The sequence below is a fragment of the Felis catus genome, unplaced genomic scaffold (genome assembly GCF_018350175.1).
Source record: "Felis catus isolate Fca126 unplaced genomic scaffold, F.catus_Fca126_mat1.0 Un_scaffold_52, whole genome shotgun sequence".
In the NCBI taxonomy this organism is placed as follows: domain Eukaryota; kingdom Metazoa; phylum Chordata; class Mammalia; order Carnivora; family Felidae; genus Felis; species Felis catus.
Window position 1 is genome coordinate 126,389 of NW_025408539.1, and position 18,519 is coordinate 144,907.

Here is an 18,519-nt window from a genome sequence, read left to right on the forward strand (position 1 = left end):
CATAAAAATCCCAGAGGATAACACGGGTAGTATCTTACTTGACATTGCCTGTGCAAACGTCTTTGTAGATATATCTCTAGAGGTAAGGGAAACGCAAGCAAAAATAATGAGACTTTATAAAAATTAAAACCTTCCGTCACCAAGGAAATAATCAACAAAACGAAAACATCAACAGAATGATATTTGCAAACGACATCGGATAAAGGGTTAGTGTCCAAAATATATACAGTTATACAGCACGCAAAAAATGAGAAATCTGATTAAAAATGGGCAGAAGACACGAGCGGACATTTCCCGAAGGAAGACATATACATGGCCAAGAGACACATGAAAAAATGCTCAACAATACTGATCTTCAGGGAGATACAATTCGAAAGTACAATGAGAGAACACATCACATCTGTCACAATGACTAAAATCAATGAAGGATGACACAGCAGGTGTTGCCAAGGATGTGGGGAAAGAATAACCCTCCTGCACTGTGGGTAGGAATGCAAACTGGTGCAGCCACTCTGGAAAACCACATGGAGATGTCAAAAACAAAACAAAACTGGAAATAGAAGTACCTTACAATCCAGCAACTTCACTACAAGGTATTTCCACAAAGAATACAAAGTCTTCAAAGGGATACCTGCACTGTGATGTTTACAGCAGCATTTTCTACAAAAGCCAAATGACAGAAACTATCCAAGCACCCATCAACTGATGAATAAATTGAGATGTGGTCTATGGAATGTAATATGATTTAGCCGTAAAAACGTGAAATCTTGCCATTTGCCACGAGGTGGATGGAGAGAGAGTGTTATGCTGGGTGAAATAAGCCTGTTGGAGAAAGTCAAATACCCAATGATTTCACTAACACATGGCAAGAAAACAAAACAAAGGGGCGGGGGGAGGAGACAAACGGACTCTTAACTAGGAAACAAACTGAGGAGTTCCACAGCGAGGTGAGGGAATGGGTGAAACAGCAGATGGGGTTAAGAAGTGCACCTGGGATGAGCACCGGGTGACGTGTGGAAGTGTTGCTCTATATTGGACACCTGAAACTAATATTACATTGTGCCTTCACTCAGTGGAATTTAAATTAAAAGATAACATAAGGTTAATGACACTTACCTACCGGGTTTTCGGTAGTGTTCAATCACTTCACTAGGTTGGAAAAATAACCATGAAATTTTTTAAAAAGCATGTATGATGTGTGGAACAGTTTGAGCCCTTACCTTGGTCTCTGGGTCCAGCAGGACTCGGAACATGGGTCCCAGCTCCTTCTTCTAGAAGGTCGTGAGACGAGCATTTCATGGATCCACGTCCTAATTGAATGCAGCTCCCGTGCTTCTGAATTTCTGTTAGGGTTCCTTCCCGGAAACAAGCCTGGATCTGGAACAAACCATCGACTGCATCTATGAGGTGATGTCGTGGGACCCCGCAATCCACAAGTCCTTTAGTAAAATACGTCTTGTTCAAACACTGTCCGGGAAGGGGTGACACGGGAACAGCCCAGAAAATGCAAAGGCCTGTGCAGCTCAGCGACCAGCTTGACCAGGGAAGCCACCCGGCGCCCCCTCCTCAGCACTCAGTACAACAAGGCAGCTTCTCTCTGGCGACTCAGGAGATGCCAAGTTGCTGCTAAGCTCCCAAGGTCTCCCCTGGGGCGGGTGGCAGAACCTGCTGGAAATGCAGCTCTGCTCTCTGTACTCAGGCACCAGAAGAGGCCTGAGTCCTCTGAGAGCAATCAAAGCCCTTCCTGCTCTGAGGTGCCCTGGGTCAGAAAAGCAGATGGTGCGCCCTCTGCTGGCTATCACTGCCCAGCAGAGGAACCCGCCCCTCGGGGGTCTGTGGTGCTTGAGCTCTCTCTGCTGGCCACCATGGGAATTCTTTCAATGTTGAAGGCCCTGGTTGCTCAGCTGAGAGACCGAAGGTGCTCTGGGCAACTAAGCCTGTTCTCCTCGTTGGGAAGGTTTTAGTGACAGGGCCTGGGACCCAAAATCTTTTCCTTCTCTTTCTTGTGAGTGAAGAATGAAACCGAATTTATTAACGTAACGACATCATTTGTAATGTTTTAAGCAATATTCACAGAAAAATAGACCACCGATTTACACATGCTGAACAAGAGGTAATTTTGTTTACCACCAAAATACTTAGGTTAGATAAAGAATGGACACCTTTGAGAGAGAGAGATACCGGCGTCCAGCTATGGAGTGAATGAGTCCTAGGGATACAAGGGACAGCCAATGGAATGGAGTCAATCCTGTAACAATATGGTTGCATGCTTTCACAGGATAGCTACACTTGTGGTTGAGTACAACATAATGTAGAGACATATGGAATGACTACAATGTATGCCTAAAACTAACACAACCAATGTGTGAACAATATTTCAATTAAAAATAGACATCCTTTACACTATCTTTAATTTCTTCTTCTTTGCCACTAAACTATCTTTCCTGGGGCGCTTGGGTGGCTTAGTCGGTTAAGCGTCCGACTTTGAGTCAAGTCAGGATGTGGCAGTCCATGAGTTTGAGCCCCGCATCAGGCTCTGTCCTGAGAGCTCAGAGCCTCGAGCCTGCCTCATATTCGGTGTCTCCCACTCTATCTCCCTCCCCAGCTCGGGTTCTCTCAAAAAAAGAAACATTAAAAATGAAAAATCATTCCTCACTGAGAATCTGCGAATTTCCATTCATACCAGATACTCTACCATCACCTTCTTGGTGTTGAAAGCTTATCTGAAAAGTCACGAATAATATCTTTGATGACACATATGTGACAACGTCAGAATGCAACTTACAGGGAGCTACACATCTGTTGTGAATTTACAGTGTGTACCCTTGGCTAATATTTCCAATGAAATGTGCTTTAGGGATACGGATGGATGAAATAATGTCCATCCGTCATATAGGTCAATTTCCTATAGGACTATTATGCCTTCAATGACTAATTGCCATCTCTTCAGAATTAAAAGAAAGCTGGGTCAAGAAAATGTCTTTGAATTTCATGTAAGAGAAGACTAGGGTGTTTGAAAGGGTCCACCTACCTTCTGGATTCCTCAGATTGGTTGTGGAGAGGAGGATAGCAACCTATGATTTGGATGCACACCGCTAGTCCCAGAGGGAGGATGTGTACCTTATTGTCAAATATATATATATATATATATATATATATATATATATATATATATATATATATTTTTTTTTTTTTTTTTTTTTTTTTTACCAATATTACTAGTCCACCTCTGCCAGGTCCAGACTGCAGGACCTGGGGGCAACACAATGCCTGAGGCCTGGGTTCAGAACTTGAGGAAGGCCAGCTGGTGGGGGAGGGGGGAAATCCAACAGAGCCTGGGGCAGTGAGGGAGATGGCCCTGGGACACCTCCCCACAGGGCAGGCTATGGAGTTTACCTGCCAAAGAGCAGCATACTCTCCCTCAAGACATCCCTCTCCATGACAGAACGTGAGGCTGAACCTCACAATTCCACAAGAAATGAGGGCGACCCATCTTTTCAATTCCAATGGCCTCTGCAGAACTTGGACCCAGGGATGTTGGAGTCTTGGGGCCATGGGACTCTGATGCTCATGATAGAAGCCCTTTCTGCCCCAGCACTCAGAGCCACTTCCTACATCCCCTCTCCCCTGGCCCATCTAACCGTGTCCACATACCAGACCAGGTCTCTACTTTCCTTCTTGTACTTCCTCTTTGTCTCTGTTTCTCTCTAACCACATCTCTCTCTATTTCTTCTTTCACTCTCTAGGGAGTGGTGTATTATACGGTGCTAAACTTTGTTCTTATACTTGTGAATATCCACTTTTCCCAGCACCAGTTATTCAAAAGACTATTCTTCTCCACTGTGTATTATTGACTCCATGTCGAATACTAGGTGACGGTGATGCATGGGTTTAGTTTGGGCTCTCAATTTCTGTTCCATTTTCTTGTGTGTGTCCTTATGCCAGTGACATAATTGATTTCTTTGTGTTAGAATGACGCTTGAAATCAAGAAGGGGGGTGCCTCCTGTTTTGTTCTTTCTTGCGTTGGCTACATGGGGTCTTTTTGTGGTTCCAAATAAATTTTAGGATATGATTTTCTAATTGCATAAAAATTGCATCAGAGTCTTGGTAGAGATTGCACTGAATCTCTAGATGGCTTTGGGTAATATGGACATTGTATCTGTATTAATTCCTCCGAAAGTTGGACACGGGATGGCTTTTCACTGACTTGTGTGTTCTCCCCTTTCTTTCACCCAAATTGAATTTCTTCCATTCCTGCACACAGGTTTTATAGTTTTCTGTAGAGAGATTTTCATTTCCTTGGCTAAATGTATTGCTATAATTTTTATTGTTTTTGATGCTATTGTAAATGGGATTGTTTTCTTTACTTCTTGTTAGATAATTGGGTTAGTGTATAGGAATGATACAGAATTTGATACGGTGACTTTCTAGTTTGGAACTTCACTGTATTTCTTGATTAGATATTAACAGGTTCTTTTACATTAAACTTTTTATTTCAGTCCTTTACCTAGTTTAAAAAAAAACATGTTATTTGGGAATAGCTGACACTCTACGTTACATTAGTTTCATATGAACAACATAGTCATTGGACAAATGTATACATTCTGCTACGCTAACACAGGTGTAGCTATCATCTGTCATCATGCATCCCTACTCCAGTACCATTCTCTATGTGCCCTATGCTATATCTTCTATCTGTGATTCATTCATTGCATAACCAGAAGCCTGCATCACCCAATCCCCTTCACATATCTAGGGCATCCTTGCCTTGTGCCTAATCTTAGCGGAAAATGTTTCAAAATTTCACTCCTGAGTATGACATTAGCTGTGGGCTTCACATACATGCCCTTTGTTATGTTGACATTTGACCTTTCTACACAGAATTTTAAAGAGATTTTTACCACAAATTGATACCAAATTTTCTCAGAACGCTTTTTCTGTGTCTATTGACATCATCACATGAGTTTTCCTTTTCCTTTTTAACATGTATTTATTTAGTTTAGTTTAACTGTACTTATGTATTTCTATAGAACTCATTTTATCAAGTTATTTAAATTCCCGTTGGTTAACATAGAGTGTAATGTTAGCTTCAGGTAAAGAATGTAGTCACCCATCACTTAAATACAACACCCAGTGATCCTCACTACGAGGGCCCTGATAGCCCAACACCAATTTAACCCATCCCCCTACGCCGCCTCCCTAGCGACGTCCATGGACTGAAACCTACCCTAGGTAAGGCCCTCTCCCCATGGGGACCCAATATCAACGTCTAACAACACCACGCGCCTGGGGTCCAGAAGCAGTCCAGGCTGACTTGGCATGTAACCTGGAAGCTCACCATGTCATTTCCCAGGTTGGCTGAAGCTGCCCGACAGGATTCCGGAGGCTCCTCGATCAAGGCCCGATCGACGTGTGTGGCCTTGGCAGCGAAGACGGATCCTGACCGGCACCGTCCCTTGTGCCCTCAACTCAGGCCTTCGCAGAGACCACTGCCCTGCCGTGGGTTCGGCACCTGGATCCTCCTGGGAGCTAGCCCTAACCCTAAACCTATCCCAAACCTAGAGCCTCCACCGAAACCTAAGCTTGCCTCGATCCCTAACCCTGCAATGGAGCTGCCTTCTGGCATGGGCTCTCACTTCATCCCTCGAGGGACGTCAGGAGACCAGAGTCGCTTCGGCCCTGGTGACGTCCTTGGACCCAACCCTAACCCTAGCTAAGGCTCTCTCCCCATGGGGACCCAATTCCAACGTCCGAAAACACCACACGACTGGGGTCCAGAAGCAGGGCAGGCTGACTTGGTATGGAACCTGGAAGCTCAGCATGTCGTTTCCCAGGACCTGTGCAGGTGCCCGAAAGGATTCCGGAGGCCTCCTCGATCGCGGGTGGAACAAAATGTGTGGCCTTGGCAGCCAAAAAGGGACCCTGAACGGCACCATCCTATTTACCCTCAACGCAGCTGTTCGGGGAGACCACTGACCTCCTGTGGGTTCGGCGCCTGGAACCTCCTGGGACCTAATACTAACCCTAACCCTACACTGAACCGGGACCCTCCACCGAAACCTAAGCCTGCCTCGATCCCAAAATTGCATTGAAACCGCCTTCGGGCACGGGCCCGCACTTCAGCCCTCGACGGAGATCACGAGACCAGAGTCGCTTCGGCCCTGGCCACGTCCCTGAATCGAACCCTAACCCTAGCTAAAGCTCTCTCCTCATGGGGACCCAATTTAAACTTCTGACAGCATAACGCGCCTGGGGTCCAGAAGCGGTACAGACTGACTCGGCAAGGAACCTGGAAGCTCACCATCTCGTTTCCCAGGCACGGGTGCAGCTCCCGAGAGGATTCCGGAGGCCTCCTCGACCACGGGAGGAAGAACATGTGTGGTCTTGGCAGCCAAAGAGGAATCCTGACAGGCACCGTCCCTTGTGCCCTCAACTCAGCCCTTCGGGGAGACCACTGCTGTGCTGTGGGTTCGGCGCCTGGAACCTCCTGGGACCTAACCCTAACCCTAACCCTACCCCGAACCGGGACCCTCCCGCGAAACCTAAGCCTGCCACGATCCCTAATCCTGCATTTGAGCCGCCTTCTGGCATGGGCCCTCACTTCAGCCCTCGAGGGAGATCACGAGGCCGGAGTCGCTTCGGCCCTGGCGACGTCCCTGGACCGAACCCTAACCCTAGCTAAGGCTCTCCCCTCATGGGGACCCAATTCCAACGTCTGACAGCATCACGCGCCTGGGGTCCAGAAGTGGTGCAGGCTGACTCGGCAAGGAACCTGGAAGCTCACCATGTCGTTTCCCAGGCCCGGCTGCAGCTCCCGAGAGGATTCCGGAGGCCTCCTCGACCGCGGGAGGAACAACATGTGTGGTCCTGGCAGCCAAAGAGGGATCCTGACCGGCACCGTCCCTTGTGCCCTCAACTCAGCCCTTCGGGGAGACCACTGCCCTGCTGTGGGTTCGGCGCCTGGAACCTCCTGGGACCTAACCCTAACCCTAACCCTACCCCGAACGGGGACCCTCCCCCGAAACCTAAGCCTGCCTCGATCCCTAATCCTGCATTTGAGCCGCCTTCTGGCATGGGCCCTCACTTCAGCCCTCGAGGGAGATCACGAGACCGGAGTCGATTCGGCCCTGGCGACGTCCCTGGACCGAACCCTAACCCTAGCTAAGGCTCTCCCCTCATGGGGACCCAATTCCAACGTCTGACAGCATCACGCGCCTGGGGTCCAGAAGCGGTGCAGGCTGACTCGGCAAGGAACCTGGAAGCTCACCATGTCGTTTCCCAGGCCCGGCTGCAGCTCCCGAGAGGATTCCGGAGGTCTCCTCCACCGCGGGAGGAACAACATGTGTGGCCGTGGCAGCCAAAGAGGGATCCTGACCGGCACCGTCCCTTGTGCCCTCAACTCAGCCCTTCGCGAAGACCACTGCCCTGCTGTGGGTTCGGCGCCTGGAACCTCCTGGGACCTAACCCTAACCCTAACCCTACCCCAAACCGGGACCCTCCTCGGAAACCTAAGCCTGCCTCGATCCCTAATCCTGCATTTGAGCCGCCTTCTGGCATGGGCCCTCACTTCAGCCCTCGAGGGAGATCACGAGACCGGAGTCGCTTCGGCCCTGGCGACGTCCCTGGACCGAACCCTAACCCTAGCTAAGGCTCTCCCCTCATGGGGACCCAATTCCAACGTCTGACAGCATCACGCGCCTGGGGTCCAGAAGCGGTGCAGGCTGACTCGGCAAGGAACCTGGAAGCTCACCATGTCGTTTCCCAGGCCCGGCTGCAGCTCCCGAGAGGATTGCGGAGGCCTCCTCGACCACGGGAGGAACAACATGTGTGGCCGTGGCAGCCAAAGAGGGATCCTGACCGGCACCGTCCCTTGTGCCCTCAACTCAGCCCTTCGGGGAGACCACTGCCCTGCTGTGGGTTCGGCGCCTGGAACCTCCTGGGACCTAACCCTAACCCTAACCCTACCCCGAACCGGGACCCTCCCCCGAAACCTAAGCCTGCCTCGATCCCTAATCCTGCATTTGAGCCGCCTTCTGGCATGGGCCCTCACTTCAGCCCTCGAGGGAGATCACGAGACCGGAGTCGCTTCGGCCCTGGCGACGTCCCTGGACCGAACCCTAACCCTAGCTAAGGCTCTCCCCTCATGGGGACCCAATTCCAACGTCTGACAGCATCACGCGCCTGGGGTCCAGAAGCGGTGCAGGCTGACTCGGCAAGGAACCTGGAAGCTCACCATGTCGTTTCCCAGGCCCGGCTGCAGCTCCCGAGAGGATTGCGGAGGCCTCCTCGACCGCGGGAGGAACAACATGTGTGGCCGTGGCAGCCAAAGAGGGATCCTGACCGGCACCGTCCCTTGTGCCCTCAACTCAGTCCTTCGGGGAGACCACTGCCCTGCTGTGGGTTCGGCGCCTGGAACCTCCTGGGACCTAACCCTAACCCTAACCCTACCCCGAACCGGGACCCTCCCCCGAAACCTAAGCCTGCCTCGATCCCTAATCCTGCATTTGAGCCGCCTTCTGGCATGGGCCCTCACTTCAGCCCTCGAGGGAGATCACGAGACCGGAGTCGCTTCGGCCCTGGCGACGTCCCTGGACCGAACCCTAACCCTAGCTAAGGCTCTCCCCTCATGGGGACCCAATTCCAACGTCTGACAGCATCACGCGCCTGGGGTCCAGAAGCGGTGCAGGCTGACTCGGCAAGGAACCTGGAAGCTCACCATGTCGTTTCCCAGGCCCGGCTGCAGCTCCCGAGAGGATTCCGGAGGCCTCCTCGACCGCGGGAGGAACAACATGTGTGGCCGTGGCAGCCAAAGAGGGATCCTGACCGGCACCGTCCCTTGTGCCCTCAACTCAGCCCTTCGGGGAGACCACTGCCCTGCTGTGGGTTCGGCGCCTGGAACCTCCTGGGACCTAACCCTAACCCTAACCCTACCCCGAACCGGGACCCTCCCCCGAAACCTAAGCCTGCCTCGATCCCTAATCCTGCATTTGAGCCGCCTTCTGGCATGGGCCCTCACTTCAGCCCTCGAGGGAGATCACGAGACCGGAGTCGCTTCGGCCCTGGCGACGTCCCTGGACCGAACCCTAACCCTAGCTAAGGCTCTCCCCTCATGGGGACCCAATTCCAACGTCTGACAGCATCACGCGCCTGGGGTCCAGAAGCGGTGCAGGCTGACTCGGCAAGGAACCTGGAAGCTCACCATGTCGTTTCCCAGGCCCGGCTGCAGCTCCCGAGAGGATTCCGGAGGCCTCCTCGACCGCGGGAGGAACAACATGTGTGGCCGTGGCAGCCAAAGAGGGATCCTGACCGGCACCGTCCCTTGTGCCCTCAACTCAGCCCTTCGGGGAGACCACTGCCCTGCTGTGGGTTCGGCGCCTGGAACCTCCTGGGACCTAACCCTAACCCTAACCCTACCCCGAACCGGGACCCTCCCCCGAAACCTAAGCCTGCCTCGATCCCTAATCCTGCATTTGAGCCGCCTTCTGGCATGGGCCCTCACTTCAGCCCTCGAGGGAGATCACGAGACCGGAGTCGCTTCGGCCCTGGCGACGTCCCTGGACCGAACCCTAACCCTAGCTAAGGCTCTCCCCTCATGGGGACCCAATTCCAACGTCTGACAGCATCACGCGCCTGGGGTCCAGAAGCGGTGCAGGCTGACTCGGCAAGGAACCTGGAAGCTCACCATGTCGTTTCCCAGGCCCGGCTGCAGCTCCCGAGAGGATTGCGGAGGCCTCCTCGACCGCGGGAGGAACAACATGTGTGGCCGTGGCAGCCAAAGAGGGATCCTGACCGGCACCGTCCCTTGTGCCCTCAACTCAGCCCTTCGGGGAGACCACTGCCCTGCTGTGGGTTCGGCGCCTGGAACCTCCTGGGACCTAACCCTAACCCTAACCCTACCCCGAACCGGGACCCTCCCCCGAAACCTAAGCCTGCCTCGATCCCTAATCCTGCATTTGAGCCGCCTTCTGGCATGGGCCCTCACTTCAGCCCTCGAGGGAGATCACGAGACCGGAGTCGCTTCGGCCCTGGCGACGTCCCTGGCCCGAACCCTAACCCTAGCTAAGGCTCTCCCCTCATGGGGACCCAATTCCAACGTCTGACAGCATCACGCGCCTGGGGTCCAGAAGCGGTGCAGGCTGACTCGGCAAGGAACCTGGAAGCTCACCATGTCGTTTCCCAGGCCCGGCTGCAGCTCCCGAGAGGATTGCGGAGGCCTCCTCGACCGCGGGAGGAACAACATGTGTGGCCGTGGCAGCCAAAGAGGGATCCTGACCGGCACCGTCCCTTGTGCCCTCAACTCAGCCCTTCGGGGAGACCACTGGCCCTGCTGTGGGTTCGGCGCCTGGAACCTCCTGGGACCTAACCCTAACCCTAACCCTACCCCGAACCGGGACCCTCCCCCGAAACCTAAGCCTGCCTCGATCCCTAATCCTGCATTTGAGCCGCCTTCTGGCATGGGCCCTCACTTCAGCCCTCGAGGGAGATCACGAGACCGGATGTCGCTTCGGCCCTGGCGACGTCCCTGGCCCGAACCCTAACCCTAGCTAAGGCTCTCCCCTCATGGGGACCCAATTCCAACGTCTGACAGCATCACGCGCCTGGGGTCCAGAAGCGGTGCAGGCTGACTCGGCAAGGAACCTGGAAGCTCACCATGTCGTTTCCCAGGCCCGGCTGCAGCTCCCGAGAGGATTGCGGAGGCCTCCTCGACCAGGGGCCGATCGACATGTGTGGCCTTGGCAGCCAAAGAGGGATCCTGACCGGCACCGTCCCTTGTGCCCTCAACTCAGCCCTTCGGGGAGACCACTGCCCTGCTGTGGGTTCGGCGCCTGGAACCTCCTGGGACCTAAACCTAACCCTAACCCTACCCCGAACCGGGACCCTGCACCGAAACCTAAGCCTGCCTCTATCCCTAACCCTGCAATTGAGCCGCCTTCTGGCATGGGCCCTCACTTCATCCCTCGAGGGAGATCACGAGACTGTAGTCGCTTCGGCCCTGGTGACGTCCCTGGACCGAACCCTAACCCTAGCTAAGGCTCTCTCCCAGGAGGACCCAATTCCAACGTCTGACAGCATCACGCGCCTGGGGTCCAGAAGCGGGTGCAGGCTGACTCGGCCAAGGCACCTGGAAGCTCACCATGTCGTTTCCCAGGCCCGGCTGCAGCTCCCGAGAGGATTGCGGAGGCCTCTCTCGACCGCGGGAGGAACAACATGTGTGGCCGTGGCAGCCAAAGAGGGATCCTGACCGGCACACGTCCCTTGTGCCCCTCAACTCAGCCCTTCGGGGAGACCACTGCCCTGCTGGTGGGTTCGGCGCCTGGAACCTCCTGGGACCTAACCCTAACCCTAACCCTACCCCGAACCGGGACCCTTCCCCGAAACCTAAGCTCGGGCCTCGATCCCTAATCCTGCATTTGAGACCGCCTTCTGGCATGGGCCCTCACTTCAGCCCTCGAGGGAGATCACGCGAGACCGGAGTCGCTTCGGCCCTGGCGACGTCCCTGGCCCGAACCCTAACCCTAGCTAAGGCTCTCTCCCTCATGGGGACCCAATTCCAACGTCTGACAGCATCACGCGCCTGGGGGCCCGGAAGCGGTGCAGGCTGACTCGGCAAGGCACCTGGAAGCTCACCATGTCGTTTCCCAGGCCCGGCTGCAGCTCCCGGAGAGGATTGCGGAGGCCTCCTCGACAGCGGGAGAGGAAAATCATGTGTGGCCGTGGTCCAAGCCAAAGAGGGATCCTGACCGGCACCGTCCCTTGTGCCCTCAACTCAGCCCTTCGGGGAGACCACTGCCCTGCTGTGGGTTCGGCGCCTGGAACCTCCTGGGACCTAACCCTAACCCTAACCCTACCCCGAACCGGGACCCTCCCCCGAAACCTAAGCCTGCCTCGATCCCTAATCCTGCATTTGAGCCGCCTTCTGGCATGGGCCCTCACTTCAGCCCTCGAGGGAGATCACGAGACCGGAGTCGCTTCGGCCCTGGCGACGTCCCTGGCCCGAACCCTAACCCTAGCTAAGGCTCTCCCCTCATGGGGACCCAATTCCAACGTCTGACAGCATCACGCGCCTGGGGTCCAGAAGCGGTGCAGGCTGACTCGGCAAGGCACCTGGAAGCTCACCATGTCGTTTCCCAGGCCCGGCTGCAGCTCCCGAGAGGATTGCGGAGGCCTCCTCGACCGCGGGAGGAACAACATGTGTGGCCGTGGCAGCCAAAGAGGGATCCTGACCGGCACCGTCCCTTGTGCCCTCAACTCAGCCCTTCGGGGAGACCACTGCCCTGCTGTGGGTTCGGCGCCTGGAACCTCCTGGGACCTAACCCTAACCCTAACCCTACCCCGAACCGGGACCCTCCCCCGAAACCTAAGCCTGCCTCGATCCCTAATCCTGCATTTGAGCCGCCTTCTGGCATGGGCCCTCACTTCAGCCCTCGAGGGAGATCACGAGACCGGAGTCGCTTCGGCCCTGGCGACGTCCCTGGCCCGAACCCTAACCCTAGCTAAGGCTCTCCCCTCATGGGGACCCAATTCCAACGTCTGACAGCATCACGCGCCTGGGGTCCAGAAGCGGTGCAGGCTGACTCGGCAAGGCACCTGGAAGCTCACCATGTCGTTTCCCAGGCCCGGCTGCAGCTCCCGAGAGGATTGCGGAGGCCTCCTCGACCGCGGGAGGAACAACATGTGTGGCCGTGGCAGCCAAAGAGGGATCCTGACCGGCACCGTCCCTTGTGCCCTCAACTCAGCCCTTCGGGGAGACCACTGCCCTGCTGTGGGTTCGGCGCCTGGAACCTCCTGGGACCTAACCCTAACCCTAACCCTACCCCGAACCGGGACCCTCCCCCGAAACCTAAGCCTGCCTCGATCCCTAATCCTGCATTTGAGCCGCCTTCTGGCATGGGCCCTCACTTCAGCCCTCGAGGGAGATCACGAGACCGGAGTCGCTTCGGCCCTGGCGACGTCCCTGGCCCGAACCCTAACCCTAGCTAAGGCTCTCCCCTCATGGGGACCCAATTCCAACGTCTGACAGCATCACGCGCCTGGGGTCCAGAAGCGGTGCAGGCTGACTCGGCAAGGCACCTGGAAGCTCACCATGTCGTTTCCCAGGCCCGGCTGCAGCTCCCGAGAGGATTGCGGAGGCCTCCTCGACCGCGGGAGGAACAACATGTGTGGCCGTGGCAGCCAAAGAGGGATCCTGACCGGCACCGTCCCTTGTGCCCTCAACTCAGCCCTTCGGGGAGACCACTGCCCTGCTGTGGGTTCGGCGCCTGGAACCTCCTGGGACCTAACCCTAACCCTAACCCTACCCCGAACCGGGACCCTCCCCCGAAACCTAAGCCTGCCTCGATCCCTAATCCTGCATTTGAGCCGCCTTCTGGCATGGGCCCTCACTTCAGCCCTCGAGGGAGATCACGAGACCGGAGTCGCTTCGGCCCTGGCGACGTCCCTGGCCCGAACCCTAACCCTAGCTAAGGCTCTCCCCTCATGGGGACCCAATTCCAACGTCTGACAGCATCACGCGCCTGGGGTCCAGAAGCGGTGCAGGCTGACTCGGCAAGGCACCTGGAAGCTCACCATGTCGTTTCCCAGGCCCGGCTGCAGCTCCCGAGAGGATTGCGGAGGCCTCCTCGACCGCGGGAGGAACAACATGTGTGGCCGTGGCAGCCAAAGAGGGATCCTGACCGGCACCGTCCCTTGTGCCCTCAACTCAGCCCTTCGGGGAGACCACTGCCCTGCTGTGGGTTCGGCGCCTGGAACCTCCTGGGACCTAACCCTAACCCTAACCCTACCCCGAACCGGGACCCTCCCCCGAAACCTAAGCCTGCCTCGATCCCTAATCCTGCATTTGAGCCGCCTTCTGGCATGGGCCCTCACTTCAGCCCTCGAGGGAGATCACGAGACCGGAGTCGCTTCGGCCCTGGCGACGTCCCTGGCCCGAACCCTAACCCTAGCTAAGGCTCTCCCCTCATGGGGACCCAATTCCAACGTCTGACAGCATCACGCGCCTGGGGTCCAGAAGCGGTGCAGGCTGACTCGGCAAGGCACCTGGAAGCTCACCATGTCGTTTCCCAGGCCCGGCTGCAGCTCCCGAGAGGATTGCGGAGGCCTCCTCGACCGCGGGAGGAACAACATGTGTGGCCGTGGCAGCCAAAGAGGGATCCTGACCGGCACCGTCCCTTGTGCCCTCAACTCAGCCCTTCGGGGAGACCACTGCCCTGCTGTGGGTTCGGCGCCTGGAACCTCCTGGGACCTAACCCTAACCCTAACCCTACCCCGAACCGGGACCCTCCCCCGAAACCTAAGCCTGCCTCGATCCCTAATCCTGCATTTGAGCCGCCTTCTGGCATGGGCCCTCACTTCAGCCCTCGAGGGAGATCACGAGACCGGAGTCGCTTCGGCCCTGGCGACGTCCCTGGCCCGAACCCTAACCCTAGCTAAGGCTCTCCCCTCATGGGGACCCAATTCCAACGTCTGACAGCATCACGCGCCTGGGGTCCAGAAGCGGTGCAGGCTGACTCGGCAAGGCACCTGGAAGCTCACCATGTCGTTTCCCAGGCCCGGCTGCAGCTCCCGAGAGGATTGCGGAGGCCTCCTCGACCGCGGGAGGAACAACATGTGTGGCCGTGGCAGCCAAAGAGGGATCCTGACCGGCACCGTCCCTTGTGCCCTCAACTCAGCCCTTCGGGGAGACCACTGCCCTGCTGTGGGTTCGGCGCCTGGAACCTCCTGGGACCTAACCCTAACCCTAACCCTACCCCGAACCGGGACCCTCCCCCGAAACCTAAGCCTGCCTCGATCCCTAATCCTGCATTTGAGCCGCCTTCTGGCATGGGCCCTCACTTCAGCCCTCGAGGGAGATCACGAGACCGGAGTCGCTTCGGCCCTGGCGACGTCCCTGGCCCGAACCCTAACCCTAGCTAAGGCTCTCCCCTCATGGGGACCCAATTCCAACGTCTGACAGCATCACGCGCCTGGGGTCCAGAAGCGGTGCAGGCTGACTCGGCAAGGCACCTGGAAGCTCACCATGTCGTTTCCCAGGCCCGGCTGCAGCTCCCGAGAGGATTGCGGAGGCCTCCTCGACCGCGGGAGGAACAACATGTGTGGCCGTGGCAGCCAAAGAGGGATCCTGACCGGCACCGTCCCTTGTGCCCTCAACTCAGCCCTTCGGGGAGACCACTGCCCTGCTGTGGGTTCGGCGCCTGGAACCTCCTGGGACCTAACCCTAACCCTAACCCTACCCCGAACCGGGACCCTCCCCCGAAACCTAAGCCTGCCTCGATCCCTAATCCTGCATTTGAGCCGCCTTCTGGCATGGGCCCTCACTTCAGCCCTCGAGGGAGATCACGAGACCGGAGTCGCTTCGGCCCTGGCGACGTCCCTGGCCCGAACCCTAACCCTAGCTAAGGCTCTCCCCTCATGGGGACCCAATTCCAACGTCTGACAGCATCACGCGCCTGGGGTCCAGAAGCGGTGCAGGCTGACTCGGCAAGGCACCTGGAAGCTCACCATGTCGTTTCCCAGGCCCGGCTGCAGCTCCCGAGAGGATTGCGGAGGCCTCCTCGACCGCGGGAGGAACAACATGTGTGGCCGTGGCAGCCAAAGAGGGATCCTGACCGGCACCGTCCCTTGTGCCCTCAACTCAGCCCTTCGGGGAGACCACTGCCCTGCTGTGGGTTCGGCGCCTGGAACCTCCTGGGACCTAACCCTAACCCTAACCCTACCCCGAACCGGGACCCTCCCCCGAAACCTAAGCCTGCCTCGATCCCTAATCCTGCATTTGAGCCGCCTTCTGGCATGGGCCCTCACTTCAGCCCTCGAGGGAGATCACGAGACCGGAGTCGCTTCGGCCCTGGCGACGTCCCTGGCCCGAACCCTAACCCTAGCTAAGGCTCTCCCCTCATGGGGACCCAATTCCAACGTCTGACAGCATCACGCGCCTGGGGTCCAGAAGCGGTGCAGGCTGACTCGGCAAGGCACCTGGAAGCTCACCATGTCGTTTCCCAGGCCCGGCTGCAGCTCCCGAGAGGATTGCGGAGGCCTCCTCGACCGCGGGAGGAACAACATGTGTGGCCGTGGCAGCCAAAGAGGGATCCTGACCGGCACCGTCCCTTGTGCCCTCAACTCAGCCCTTCGGGGAGACCACTGCCCTGCTGTGGGTTCGGCGCCTGGAACCTCCTGGGACCTAACCCTAACCCTAACCCTACCCCGAACCGGGACCCTCCCCCGAAACCTAAGCCTGCCTCGATCCCTAATCCTGCATTTGAGCCGCCTTCTGGCATGGGCCCTCACTTCAGCCCTCGAGGGAGATCACGAGACCGGAGTCGCTTCGGCCCTGGCGACGTCCCTGGCCCGAACCCTAACCCTAGCTAAGGCTCTCCCCTCATGGGGACCCAATTCCAACGTCTGACAGCATCACGCGCCTGGGGTCCAGAAGCGGTGCAGGCTGACTCGGCAAGGCACCTGGAAGCTCACCATGTCGTTTCCCAGGCCCGGCTGCAGCTCCCGAGAGGATTGCGGAGGCCTCCTCGACCGCGGGAGGAACAACATGTGTGGCCGTGGCAGCCAAAGAGGGATCCTGACCGGCACCGTCCCTTGTGCCCTCAACTCAGCCCTTCGGGGAGACCACTGCCCTGCTGTGGGTTCGGCGCCTGGAACCTCCTGGGACCTAACCCTAACCCTAACCCTACCCCGAACCGGGACCCTCCCCCGAAACCTAAGCCTGCCTCGATCCCTAATCCTGCATTTGAGCCGCCTTCTGGCATGGGCCCTCACTTCAGCCCTCGAGGGAGATCACGAGACCGGAGTCGCTTCGGCCCTGGCGACGTCCCTGGCCCGAACCCTAACCCTAGCTAAGGCTCTCCCCTCATGGGGACCCAATTCCAACGTCTGACAGCATCACGCGCCTGGGGTCCAGAAGCGGTGCAGGCTGACTCGGCAAGGCACCTGGAAGCTCACCATGTCGTTTCCCAGGCCCGGCTGCAGCTCCCGAGAGGATTGCGGAGGCCTCCTCGACCGCGGGAGGAACAACATGTGTGGCCGTGGCAGCCAAAGAGGGATCCTGACCGGCACCGTCCCTTGTGCCCTCAACTCAGCCCTTCGGGGAGACCACTGCCCTGCTGTGGGTTCGGCGCCTGGAACCTCCTGGGACCTAACCCTAACCCTAACCCTACCCCGAACCGGGACCCTCCCCCGAAACCTAAGCCTGCCTCGATCCCTAATCCTGCATTTGAGCCGCCTTCTGGCATGGGCCCTCACTTCAGCCCTCGAGGGAGATCACGAGACCGGAGTCGCTTCGGCCCTGGCGACGTCCCTGGCCCGAACCCTAACCCTAGCTAAGGCTCTCCCCTCATGGGGACCCAATTCCAACGTCTGACAGCATCACGCGCCTGGGGTCCAGAAGCGGTGCAGGCTGACTCGGCAAGGCACCTGGAAGCTCACCATGTCGTTTCCCAGGCCCGGCTGCAGCTCCCGAGAGGATTGCGGAGGCCTCCTCGACCGCGGGAGGAACAACATGTGTGGCCGTGGCAGCCAAAGAGGGATCCTGACCGGCACCGTCCCTTGTGCCCTCAACTCAGCCCTTCGGGGAGACCACTGCCCTGCTGTGGGTTCGGCGCCTGGAACCTCCTGGGACCTAACCCTAACCCTAACCCTACCCCGAACCGGGACCCTCCCCCGAAACCTAAGCCTGCCTCGATCCCTAATCCTGCATTTGAGCCGCCTTCTGGCATGGGCCCTCACTTCAGCCCTCGAGGGAGATCACGAGACCGGAGTCGCTTCGGCCCTGGCGACGTCCCTGGCCCGAACCCTAACCCTAGCTAAGGCTCTCCCCTCATGGGGACCCAATTCCAACGTCTGACAGCATCACGCGCCTGGGGTCCAGAAGCGGTGCAGGCTGACTCGGCAAGGCACCTGGAAGCTCACCATGTCGTTTCCCAGGCCCGGCTGCAGCTCCCGAGAGGATTGCGGAGGCCTCCTCGACCGCGGGAGGAACAACATGTGTGGCCGTGGCAGCCAAAGAGGGATCCTGACCGGCACCGTCCCTTGTGCCCTCAACTCAGCCCTTCGGGGAGACCACTGCCCTGCTGTGGGTTCGGCGCCTGGAACCTCCTGGGACCTAACCCTAACCCTAACCCTACCCCGAACCGGGACCCTCCCCCGAAACCTAAGCCTGCCTCGATCCCTAATCCTGCATTTGAGCCGCCTTCTGGCATGGGCCCTCACTTCAGCCCTCGAGGGAGATCACGAGACCGGAGTCGCTTCGGCCCTGGCGACGTCCCTGGCCCGAACCCTAACCCTAGCTAAGGCTCTCCCCTCATGGGGACCCAATTCCAACGTCTGACAGCATCACGCGCCTGGGGTCCAGAAGCGGTGCAGGCTGACTCGGCAAGGCACCTGGAAGCTCACCATGTCGTTTCCCAGGCCCGGCTGCAGCTCCCGAGAGGATTGCGGAGGCCTCCTCGACCGCGGGAGGAACAACATGTGTGGCCGTGGCAGCCAAAGAGGGATCCTGACCGGCACCGTCCCTT

At 57.5% G+C, this 18,519-nt stretch overlaps 1 long non-coding RNA gene across 1 annotated transcript in view; it reads right to left on the bottom strand.

The window, feature by feature from the left end:
- Nucleotides 1-621: 621 nt before the first annotated feature.
- The window catches only part of LOC123383712, a 78,062-nt gene continuing 60,164 nt past the window's right edge, over nucleotides 622-18,519 (bottom strand). Inside the window, exons 3-4 of the long non-coding RNA XR_006593682.1 lie at nucleotides 1,221-1,377; nucleotides 622-822 (exon numbers count right to left, since the gene is read on the bottom strand). This is a non-coding gene — a long non-coding RNA (uncharacterized LOC123383712). The remainder of the gene's footprint in view (nucleotides 823-1,220; nucleotides 1,378-18,519) is intronic.